Source organism: Hipposideros armiger, unplaced genomic scaffold (assembly GCF_001890085.2).
Source record: "Hipposideros armiger isolate ML-2016 unplaced genomic scaffold, ASM189008v1 scaffold_459, whole genome shotgun sequence".
Lineage (NCBI taxonomy): Eukaryota > Metazoa > Chordata > Mammalia > Chiroptera > Hipposideridae > Hipposideros > Hipposideros armiger.
In genome coordinates, this window is record NW_017731809.1 from 237,067 (window position 1) to 248,053 (window position 10,987).

Sequence of the window (10,987 nt, forward strand, 5' to 3'; positions counted from 1 at the left end):
AGACTTGTATATCCAATGGGACAGCAATAAACCTAACTCGTCCTGCCACAGGGGACTGTGGCTGGAGGCTGTTGACATATTCTTCCCAAGCATGTTTGTTAGAGTTTTCCAGGTAATACTTCAGTGCAAACTTCGCAGCATAAAGTAGAGGAACCACCGTGGGGTGAGGTTCTTTCTTGGACTCTGAAATCGCTCACGTAGAAAGCCACTCCTTCTGCGTTGGTCTCACGCCATGAGTGGGCTGCAGCTCTAAATATTTATCCTCATTTATTGTCACCGCCACATCCCCACCATGTACTTGACATAAAAACAATAGTGTTGGAGGCCAGCGGAGTGGCTCAGTTGGTTAAGAGTCCAAGTTCTGAGCAACAGGGTCGCCAGTTCGATTCCCACATGGGCCAGTGAGCTCCGCCCAAGCTCAGCTGCCGCTGAGCTGATGAGAGCGTGTCCCTTTAGTAGCAAGGTTGCCGGTTCCACACCCATATGGGATGGTGGGCTGTGCACCCCTGCAACTAAGATTTAACACAGCACCTTGAGCTGAGCAGCTGCGAGCTGCCGACGGGCAGCTGGATGGCTCAGTGTCCAACAAGGTTGCCGGTTGGACTCCCGTATGGGACGGTGGACTATGCCTCCCCCGCGCCCCACAACTAGACTGAAAGCGGTGACCGGACTTGGAGCTGAGCTGCACCCTCCACAACTAAGATCGAAGGACAACAACTTGAGTTGGAGCTGATGGGTCCTGGAGAAACACAATGTTCCCCTTGCCCAATTCCCCAACATTGTTCCCCTCTCCAATTCCCCAATAAAAATTAAAAAAAAAAACCCCCAAAAACAAAAAACAATAGAGTTGAAGTAAATTTTAGTACTGTTATAATATTCAAATCAGCTTTTTTTTTTCAAATGCAACCAGCAACAAAAGATTCTTTATTGCTCAAAATAACTTGGGGAGAGGAAAACTGACCCCTCAATTTTCTCCAGAGGACACTGCCCTGCCTTTCTCCCACACGTACATACTTATATTTATTGATAAATAGAAGCTTAGTAAAAAGTTCGTATATGACGTCCTGATTAAAACTCATAATGTCTTTCTTCACCAACCCTGCTATCAGCAAGGGGCAGTTTCATGCTTAAGTTTTTAACACTTTTTACCACTAAAATGGCACTGGCCCAGGTGTCAGCTGGAAGGTTCTGTGGTACAACCCCCTGAGGGTCACGTGAGGCTGACACAGGATCTCACACAGGGAGCCCTGATAAATATCTGAAAGAGCCAACCTGAAGCCATTATACGCAGGTTCACTCCTGTTACCATGGCCACCATAAACACATCTGTCTCTCTGTGGCACTCGCTGATAGCACAGTACATGGTAGATCTCTGTGGGAGGTAAATAAGTAAGTCACTTGTTATGGAGAAGATTTATTGTCATGAACCATCCCACGGGAAGACATGCTTCTTTCTCGATGACAGACCTGCCTCTCCTGGGCAGCCCACCCTTTGGGAAGCTGGAGGAGCCGATTGAGCGGCAGTCAAGCCCCGTTGGAAATAGTCACTAACTCCAGGACTTAAAATTGTGACAACAAAAAGCAACTGAAGGATCTAAAATTTCAAACCAAGTTGCCCACTTTATTTAGTCTCAGCTGCTTAGGCATTACTTTTGAAAAATCTTTTTTTACTCACTTTCTGGAGCGGGAATTTTTACCCCAGAGTCCAAACTCCATGAAGCCGGGTGTAATATTTTGTGCTTAGATGTGTGTGGGTATTTTCTGAGGACAGGACTCCGGGTATGACTGCCCAGCTGTAGTGATGGTGTCAAGGTGACAAAGGGGGAGCTTTGAGATGCAGTGGAGTATTTATTTTTACTACATTTGGTAGAGGAAATACCCATATAAATCAGTTTGTTTAACCCTATCTCTACCGGGGAAAAGAATGACAAAAGACCTAGAAAAGAGGAAAAACCAAACAGAAGCATGTCATCCTGCTCCAGGTACAAACGGATGAAGGCACTGGCCCTTTCTACAGGGACCTAGACAGGGGATGCAGCAACTGTCCTACGTGTGATCAAATCTCCATTTTTAGAAGGTTAGCATTTGAGACCAGCTAGTTTTGCTTTTCCATAGATTACTGAATATTAATAGAGGTCCGTTTGAGATTCTGGGGCAAGTTTGTATCATCAAAGACATTAGAAATGCAGTTTTCCAGGATTCGCCCTGAAAGTACTCAAATATGGCCCCAGATGTCTCAAGGAGCACAGAGACCCCGCCTTCCCAGCCCCTCTCCACACAACCTTTCACCTGTAGAGAGATGGTTCCTATCTCAGAAGCTGGCCCTGGAGACCAGCAAGAAAGGACTGGACCAGGCGGACCCCATGCGTTCATCATCTTCTGGGTCTCGCGCTGCTGGTCAGATCAACATAGAGGCTGGGAATCCCCTAAGCATTGACTTTGGAATAAGACAAACCCAATAGTCTGAAAGCGCCAAGAGGGAGAGAACCTGCCTGGAGTTTAAAACCCTACCCGGGCTTCCCCATCCTCTCTAGGAGGGCTGATTTCTTGTCATGTCATCTTTCTGTTCCTGAGGGGCCGCTGGAGATGTCCTGTGTCTGCAGAATTGGGGGCTTTATGATTAGGGCTCCTCCAGGTGAAGCGCCTGCATCCAGCCATGGACTCCAGTTATCCATCTGTTCTCCATCCGTCTTCCCTCATGAATTCACCCAATCATTTAGCAGCTATTCAGCAAAGGCTATAGAAGAGGCCTTGCTCAATGTTTTTTTTAGCAACTGGATGACAGAATTTCCCTTTGCCAATTTCTGGAAGGAAGGAAGAAAACAGTGGTGTTGACAAGAAGAGAGTAAAGAGAGAAGAGAGGCCATCAGAGTTGTGTGTGACTCATGGGGCCGGGGATGAAGAGGTGGTAGGGGTTGTGAGAGGTCACATTGGCTGCTGGTGGTCACCGCTATCGTACCCTAGTGAGTCCAAGGTGACAGTCATGACCAGACAATGGAGGAAATAAAAGCACAAGGTCCCAATTTCAGAAACGAGAGAGAACCTGGAGTGCTGCCCCCAGACAGAGCAGAGCACTGTGCCCACAGGTGTGCCCACCTGTCTCACTGGTCACCATCTTGGTCACAGAGTCACTGTAGCCTCTGAAACCTCGCTTTCTAAGGATCCTTAATACATATTTTTTGTGTGAATGGATGTTGCAAAGAATATTTAAAAAGTTGCCATGCCCTGCTTTGTGCTGTGAGGTAAGCAGTACATGTGGTTTTCTAGCCTCAGAAAGGGTGCAGGTTTCACTCTAAAATGTAGCTGATAAATAAACACCTCCACTTTTTAGTAAAGGGACTCCTCCATAGGATTGTATGGAACCCATAGATATGGGGACAAGAAGGGGACATGGAAGGTGGGAGCCTTCTTAGGGATGAATGTGCAGGCATGTGACCTTTAGACAGTCAGCTGACACAGACGCCCTGCCCAAGGACACAGGGCTTCCTTACCTATGAGTGGGAATAAGAATGTCTGAAATGAAATGGTACATTTAAAGGACTTAGTACAGACATTGGCCAAAAATTGACCTAAAATAATTGAGAAGAAAAGGGTGGGGGGTGTTTCTAAAAGCCAATTTATAGAATACAGGAAACTTGTGAAGCATGAGAAGAAATTTTTTAAAAAATCATAGGCATACTAGAAAGCAATAATTAAGTTTCTTGTTCAAGCCAAAAATTAATGTTTCATATGAAATGTTATCTAGACTAGTAAATGTCTGATCAAGGGAAATGCCATAGAAGTTTCCACTGTTATTTCTGCTGCTTCATAGCAGTGGTGGGAAAGGTATTGATTCAGTTAAGAAATGTTTATCGGTACCCGCCATGTGCCAGGCCCTGTGCTCAGTGCTGGGGGTGCAAGGGTGACAAAGAGACATGAAGCCTGCCCCAGAGCTTACAAAGAGCTGCCCAGGGAGATCAGTTAGGCAATTGTGGTGAGGTGTGAGAAGAGCTGTAAGGACGGAAGGGCAAGGTACTGTGGGGCATGGTGTGGGCCACCTGACCCTCTGGGGTGGGTCTGGGAAGCTTTTTGGAAGAATTGACCCCTAGGCTGCCACCTGATGAGCTAACATTTGTTAGTTGTGAGGGACAGCAGGGAGCAAGAAGGAGAGAGTGATACAAAGCAGGTGAAGATGATGTGGGAGGTCTGAAGGGAAGCGAGAGGGAGAAGGTGAAGGTGTGAACAGTGAAGGGAGCTCAGAGGCTTGGACAGAGAGGAAGTAAGAAAGGAGGCTGGGACAAAATGCTGGCTTCTTTGGGGCATTGCAAGGGCACCTGTAAGGCGGTGGGGCTTTATTCTAAGGGGTATGGGACACCCCTGAAATCCCTGACTTTGGATAGGATTCCTTAGCCATAGTGTGCAGGATTGAAAAGGGTGAGCCTGGTTGCAGGATGCACCTGGAGATCAGGTGAGACGAAGGCAGACTGGACCAAGATGGTGGCAGTGAGACTGAAGAGGGATGGGTGAATTCTACCCCTAAAGTAAACCAAGAAGCCATCTATAAATGGGGCAAATATTCCCTAACGATGTTTGCTCAGCTCTGCCAGTGTGTCTGATGGCTAAGTGACAAAAGCTGGCAGAGGAAACTATCAAACACAAAAGTCTTGCATAGGACGTGACTAGAAAGGTAGCATTCCAGCCCCTGACCTTGTTGGTAATCAGAGAGCAATCAGGCCTGGCTACTAGATGGAATCTGGCTGCTCCAGACTAAATGGGTTTGAAGCAGGTGGGAGTGACTAAGCACAGGCCTGTGGCAGTCCCCTGGTGGGGCCATTATAACTCAGGAAAATGTGATAATCAGACGGAAGTGAGAGGAGGGCCAATTAGAGAAGCCAGGCCAAATTGCACGATGAGTGGACAACCAAGAACAGTGGTAGTGGGTCTAGGCACTGTCCACTGGGTGATTCCAAAGGTCCACATGGGGGACATTCAAAGAACAGATGCTGAGAGAAGGCGAGAAATCTTCCTACAGAGTACAGCTGGGAGCAAGGACAGAGATACAGGGGACAGCCTGGGGGACCTCTCCAACTGGGCAATTAGACAATCGGTAACTCCTGGAGGCTCCCCAAGGGGTGGGGTGGGGGTTCTGTGGAGAATGTAGCCGAGGGGTGGAATCTCTCTTGCTCAATCCTGAGGCGAAGTGCAGGGAACTTTTCTTAACTGTTGTTTTCCAGCCCCTTTTGGGCTGATCTTGACCAATGTAATAGTGCTCATCCATTCATTCACTTTGTGTTTGAGCCAATATTTGAGAACCTAGTGTCAGTCACAGTTTACAGACGTAAAACACTTGTGGTTGGCGAAGGTGTTCCCACAGGTCAGAGTAACCATGGTGACGAGAGCTGACATCTGCAGGCAATTCCTTGGAGCCACGCATTTGCAGCTATGTGCTTTACATGTGCTTTCTCATTTAATCCTCACAACCTGTACTCTTGTCCTCAGTTAAGTGATGAAGAAACTGAGGCACAGAGAGGTTAACATGCCGATCATACATGATCCCCATAGAAACTCTGTGAGGGAGGAAGAGTTGTCTCCTATTTTACAGATGAAACAAAGCCGGGCTGGGAAGAGTTGCCCAAAGTCATACTTAAGTAGTTAGTGGCAATTGGGGCCCAACCCAAAGATCTTTCTATTGCACATCTGTAAAATAAGAGCACGTGGTTCTCCGTTTCTTTAAGTTATAGGTGTGTTTCATGGATGATGTCCTGGTTTCTTGCTGACCCACAAGGACAACTGCCTTAGCTAACCACCTTGGCTGTGGTGGACCCATCTGGGAGAAGTAGACATTGGGAGATAAATTTGGGATTAAAGTGGCCACTTTGAAGATCTCCCAGGGCTGTCCACATTTGAGCTATTATGTCCTGTTATCACCATAACCACACTCATTCTAGTCACACTATGTACCTGATTTTTTGGTTAGAAAGAAGCTTGTATAATGGTCGGACGCTGTGTCAGAGTCCCCCATCCCATCAGTATCCTCTTTGTTCAGATGCTCTCTCCTTCGTGTGAGTTCAGGACCACGAGGTCTAGTTATTTTGTGTAGTGAAAGACTGACTTTATGTGTTGGTTATGTTGCATAACAAATTACCCCTAATCTTAGTGGCTTAAACCAACACACATTTGTTCTCTTACAGTTTTTGTGGGTCAGGTATCTGGGTATAGTTTAATGGGTTCTCGGCTTTAGGGTTGAACTAAAAAAGAAGACTCTGGAGGAGGGGAGGAGAAGAGGAGAGCAGTTTTTGTGTTGTTTGTTTTTTTTAAAAGATTTTATTGGAGAATTGAGGGAGGGAACAGCGTTGGGGAATCGGGGAAGGGGAACAGACAAGTTGCTGTCCTTTTGTTCTTCAGTCTAGTTGTGGAGGACATCGCTTCACTGGCCCATGTTGGTATTGTGATCACTGCGCTCTTCCTGGCTGAGGCAGATCGGTAGCCGGCTATTGGACAGCCTCTCAAGAAGGCTTTTTGGCAGTTAACACTGGCTGCCAGCCGCTCATGGTAGCTTATGGCAGCCCACTGCAGACCCACTGCAGCCTATGCCACCGCCTGCAACTCAAGGCAGCCCAGCTCCAGGTGAAGCTGTTGTTCACCGCCTTAGCTGTAGAGGGCGCAGTGTCACTGGCCCATGTGGGATCCGAACCGGTGGCCCTGCTGCTCAGAGCTCTCGGTCCCAAGCCAACTCTTAATCAATGAGCCACTCAGCCTGCTCAAGAGCAGTTTTGAATATGCTGAGTTTGAGGGTCTGTGGGTTTTAGATGATTTTAAGGAATAATTGTTCATTTTGCTGGGTATGATAATAAATTGAAGATTATATAGCATTCTCTGTGTGTGTGTGTGTGTGTGTGTGTGTGTATATATATATATATATAAAATCTGTTAGAGCTAATTATCAAAATGAGATAATCCAACAAAATAAGATCCTGCAGGAAACTGCTTTAAAATACTCCAGCAAAGAAAAAGGTGGGAAAAGTTGGGAATGGAGGCAGTCAGATGAAACAAAACAAAATTGATGGTTGTTGAAGCAGGGTGAGGGGGTCTCCACTATTTGCTCTGTTTTTGTGGATGCTTACCTAAGTGATGAAGATGAGAGTGATGATGAAAGCGTGAATAGGCAGAGAGGAAGAAGAACACTCACTATTCTCTTCAGTTACCTGGCTGTGAAGAGAAAAAGTGGAATCATGCCAAGGAGAGGAGAAGCACAGGGACATAAGGGAGTCTGTTTGGAAGATGAGATTCTTAAGCATGTTTGTTGGCTGAGGGGAAGTGCCAGCGAAGCTACTACTCGTTAGCTATTGCCACAAAATTGCTGCATAACAAACCATCCTACAACTCAATGGCTTCCAATCTTTGATTGTCACAGATGTGTGGACTAGCTGAGAGTCAGCTGATGGCAGGCTGACTGATCTGTGCTGGGCTTAGCCAGGATGAGTCAGCTTTGCTCCTCATGTCTCTCTCCTTCCTTGGACAAGCTATAGCAGAATTGTCCTCCTCATGGCAATGGCAGGGAGCAACATACAAGTTCTCTTGTGTAGGCTTGGAACTGGCATGCTGTCACTTCCAACTTAGAGGATCAAAGCAAGTCACATAGCTGAATTTAGAGTCCAGGAAAGAGAAAAGATCTTCAGCTCCCTTTATGGGAGGAATGAAGTCGCATGGCAAAGGGCAGATGCAAAGCTGAGGTGAATGGATGCAATTTGCTAGCTAGAACAAGCATACCAGAGTACTGTCTAGGTCAAACCACAGGACCCACAGTCCTATCCCTTCCAGGCTGAAGCTGCTTGAGCTTGGGGAGTAGCCTGAACCCCAAGTGAGCTGAAGACTCTCTTTCAGGAGTCATTAGCCATGGGGAGTTAAGGGGCCAGATTATGTAAGGTCAGGGCTGCTTGGGTTGATCCAAAACCCTTGGAAAAACAGTCATGGGGAGAAACTCTGAGACGTATAGAAGAAGCTGATCTGCAGAGACAAGAGGGGATGGAGAGACAAGCAAGGATGATCAGAGGCCTGGGACTGTGAGGGACTGGAACCTGGGAGAGAAAGGAGAAGCGGAGGAGAGTGAGGAGAGAGAGAGAGAGAGAGAGAGAGAGAGAGAGACAGAGAGAGAGAGAGAGAGAGAGAGAGAGAGAGAGAGAGAGGGAGAAGAGTGCTAGCAAGCAAGCATGCATGAGTTAGTAAGACACACAACCCCATGCAGGCACACGTGCACACATACATATATGCACACACACACACACACACAGGTGCACACTTACACAGGAAATGAATGGAATAGTCTAAGAGATGCCTGGAGAGCAAAGGACTGAGGCTAAGGAGGACAGCTGACCCAAATAGGGAGAAACAGACTGTGCAGACAACGCTGATCCTCTGAGCCCTTTGTGCAATAAGTACAATGAGATTCCCCTGAATCTTTACACTAAATCCTTTTGCACGTGGATTAGTTTGAGTGAGATTATGTTCCTTGCACAGAAAGATTCCTTGATGAAGACATTTGTGTAAAACCTTTAATATTTCACACAATGGCTCGTGGTTATGTTCATTTAACTAACAAATAATGTTAGCTCCTGATGTGTGCAAATCACCTTGCTACTAAGGATGCAAAAAGAATATGATCTAGTCTATGCCCTTAGGGAGATTAAACCAAGATCAGGGGAATTATATATTAAATTATATTCCTGACTAGTTAAAAACAACCCAACACATTTGAGGACTGTCTACTCAGTGCTACAGAAAGAAAGGGCCAGAAAAACTCAAAGGCAGAAAAGATGGGTGGGGACTGCAGTAGTCAGGTAAGGCTTATTATTTGGAGGAAGAACGGCTTGATCTGGGCTGGAATTGTGCCCAGGGTAGAAAGGAGCCTGGAGGGGGCCTGAGCCTAGGGACCCCATTTACTGTCTGAGTGCTATTACCTGAATTGTAGGAATCGTGGCTAAGAGGAATAAAAATGCTTTGCAAATACCAGTCTTACAAACTTGAATCTAGAAAGTCTCAGATGTTTTAGGGAAATGATGCTGGCAGCCATACGTGGGAGAGATGAGAGGCAGAAGAATGCAAAGATAGGAAACCTTGTTGAGAGGCTGTTGTTTTTTTTTTGTTGTTTTTTTAAACATTAAGCCTCTGTCAAAAATGTATTTCTTATTTTAGGATACAGGATTGAAGGACAAGATGATACTTACAAGTAAAGAAAATTTACAAGAAAAAACTTGACAAAAGTTTTTCAATTAAAGTATTGTAACATTCAAACTTGACTTAAGACATAATGAAAGAAACAAAATTGCAAACAAAAATGTGTATGGGTTTTCCAAACATAAATAAATGAAACAGTGTTTAGGCAGTAGCTTTCATGCTGATGGCTAGTGGGAAGTAACAGAGTGGGGTCTACTCGGAAAAATCGCTAATGTACAAACAACAAGGCCAAATTATGGACTGCAGCAGTTTAATCATCACTGCCATTTTTCTTACTTCCAAAATAAAGCCTTGATTAAACCATTCATACCCTATATTACTCATACCTTTGCTTCAGAGACTGAGGAACTATATACAACCGAAGAATGTATTTTCACCATAGGGATTGTACCTTTCTGCCAATGTTACTTGAAAATCTTCCATGTCAAACAATTTGACAGCAGATATATACAATTCGATAAATACGCAATGATCTTTCTTTACAGTCCTTTTAAAGATGCATGTTAATTCATGCTGTTACCCTCAGGATCACAGTGCATAGAATCCAAATATAAACAGTTGGGGTGACTTTGCAAAGTAATGCTGGATCCCTCACTTTATTATAATCCCACTATAACAGGTAAGTTCATTTCATAGGCCCTATCATGCATTAATCACGGGGTGGCAGGAGTTAATGAGAATTTTTCCTGTTACAACGTTCATTGCCGGCAATGAACATGCCTGAACCACCAAGGAAGTCATTGTTATTGCACAAAACATGAGGACCTGGAACTTTTCCAAAAACTTAAAAAAATAAAAATAAAAAATGGAATTATATTTGACACTTCCTGACACCTGTATTAATACTGTATGACTAATAAAAGCATGTCAGTTGCCTGGATTGAACCAGCGATCAACATGCGCCCAGAATGCACACGAGTAAAAATGCAGTAAAAGGAAGTAGTCTTCATTGCCTATACGTCACTTCCAGTCAAAGGTTAAAGTTCAAAGACTGAATGATCAAAGTGCTTGTTTCTCAGTAGGACTATCTTCTGCTAGGAGGAGAACAGTGGCATCAACAAGTATCATCATGATACCACCATTTTGTTTTCTTTGGATTCTTGTTACATGTTCGAACATAAAAAGAATTATCTGGTGGTTGTCTCTTTTCTTTGCAGCTGGAAAGCATGCTAATAATGCTAAGACAGACTGATTGGACTGAGAGCGCTGGGGACCAGTCTTCTGTTAGAATGGATAAACAGATATGATCATTGCTATAAACATGAGGATGAACAGGAATATTTTCACCAGTAAACATGACCTGAGGAGAGTCAAAAGGATATTGACTACTAAACTTAAATAGAACTTGAAAATGTTCCCCTTCATATAAGGTACCTGGTGCACCTTCCATGTCTACAATCCACTGTGTAATTGAATTTTGAACACTCTTTTCATTTAAAGTCGCCCTGGGAGGTGGGTCATTTTGCAAAGCCAACAGTTTTTTCTGCAGTCGTTTCTGCATTGACGCCATGATGGAACCATGCCCCCCCTCTCCCCCCTCAAGGCTTGCTGAGAGGCTGTTTGAGGTGTCTAGGCCCAGAGCAAAAAAAAGGTAGACAGAGGGTGGGAGGGGAATGGACGGGTCAGGTGTACAATTTAGCCAGGCCAGGCATGGGCAGAGCAAGGAAAAGGATGAAGGACTTTGATTTCACTGGTGTGGGTGGGGACCCAGGCATCATCATTTTCAAAAGCTCCTGGGTGATCTAATGTGTAGCCAGGGTTGAGAACCACTGTT

The 10,987-nt window shown here is 45.2% G+C and overlaps 1 pseudogene across 1 annotated transcript; it reads right to left on the reverse strand.

Annotated features, from left to right (window-relative positions):
• Positions 1 to 9,457: 9,457 nt before the first annotated feature.
• LOC109395224 (ubiquitin-conjugating enzyme E2 W pseudogene) lies at positions 9,458 to 10,745 on the reverse strand (annotated as a pseudogene). The gene has a single exon (XR_002126593.1). The product of XR_002126593.1 is annotated as a ubiquitin-conjugating enzyme E2 W pseudogene (transcript).
• Between the last annotated feature and the right edge of the window lie 242 nt (positions 10,746 to 10,987).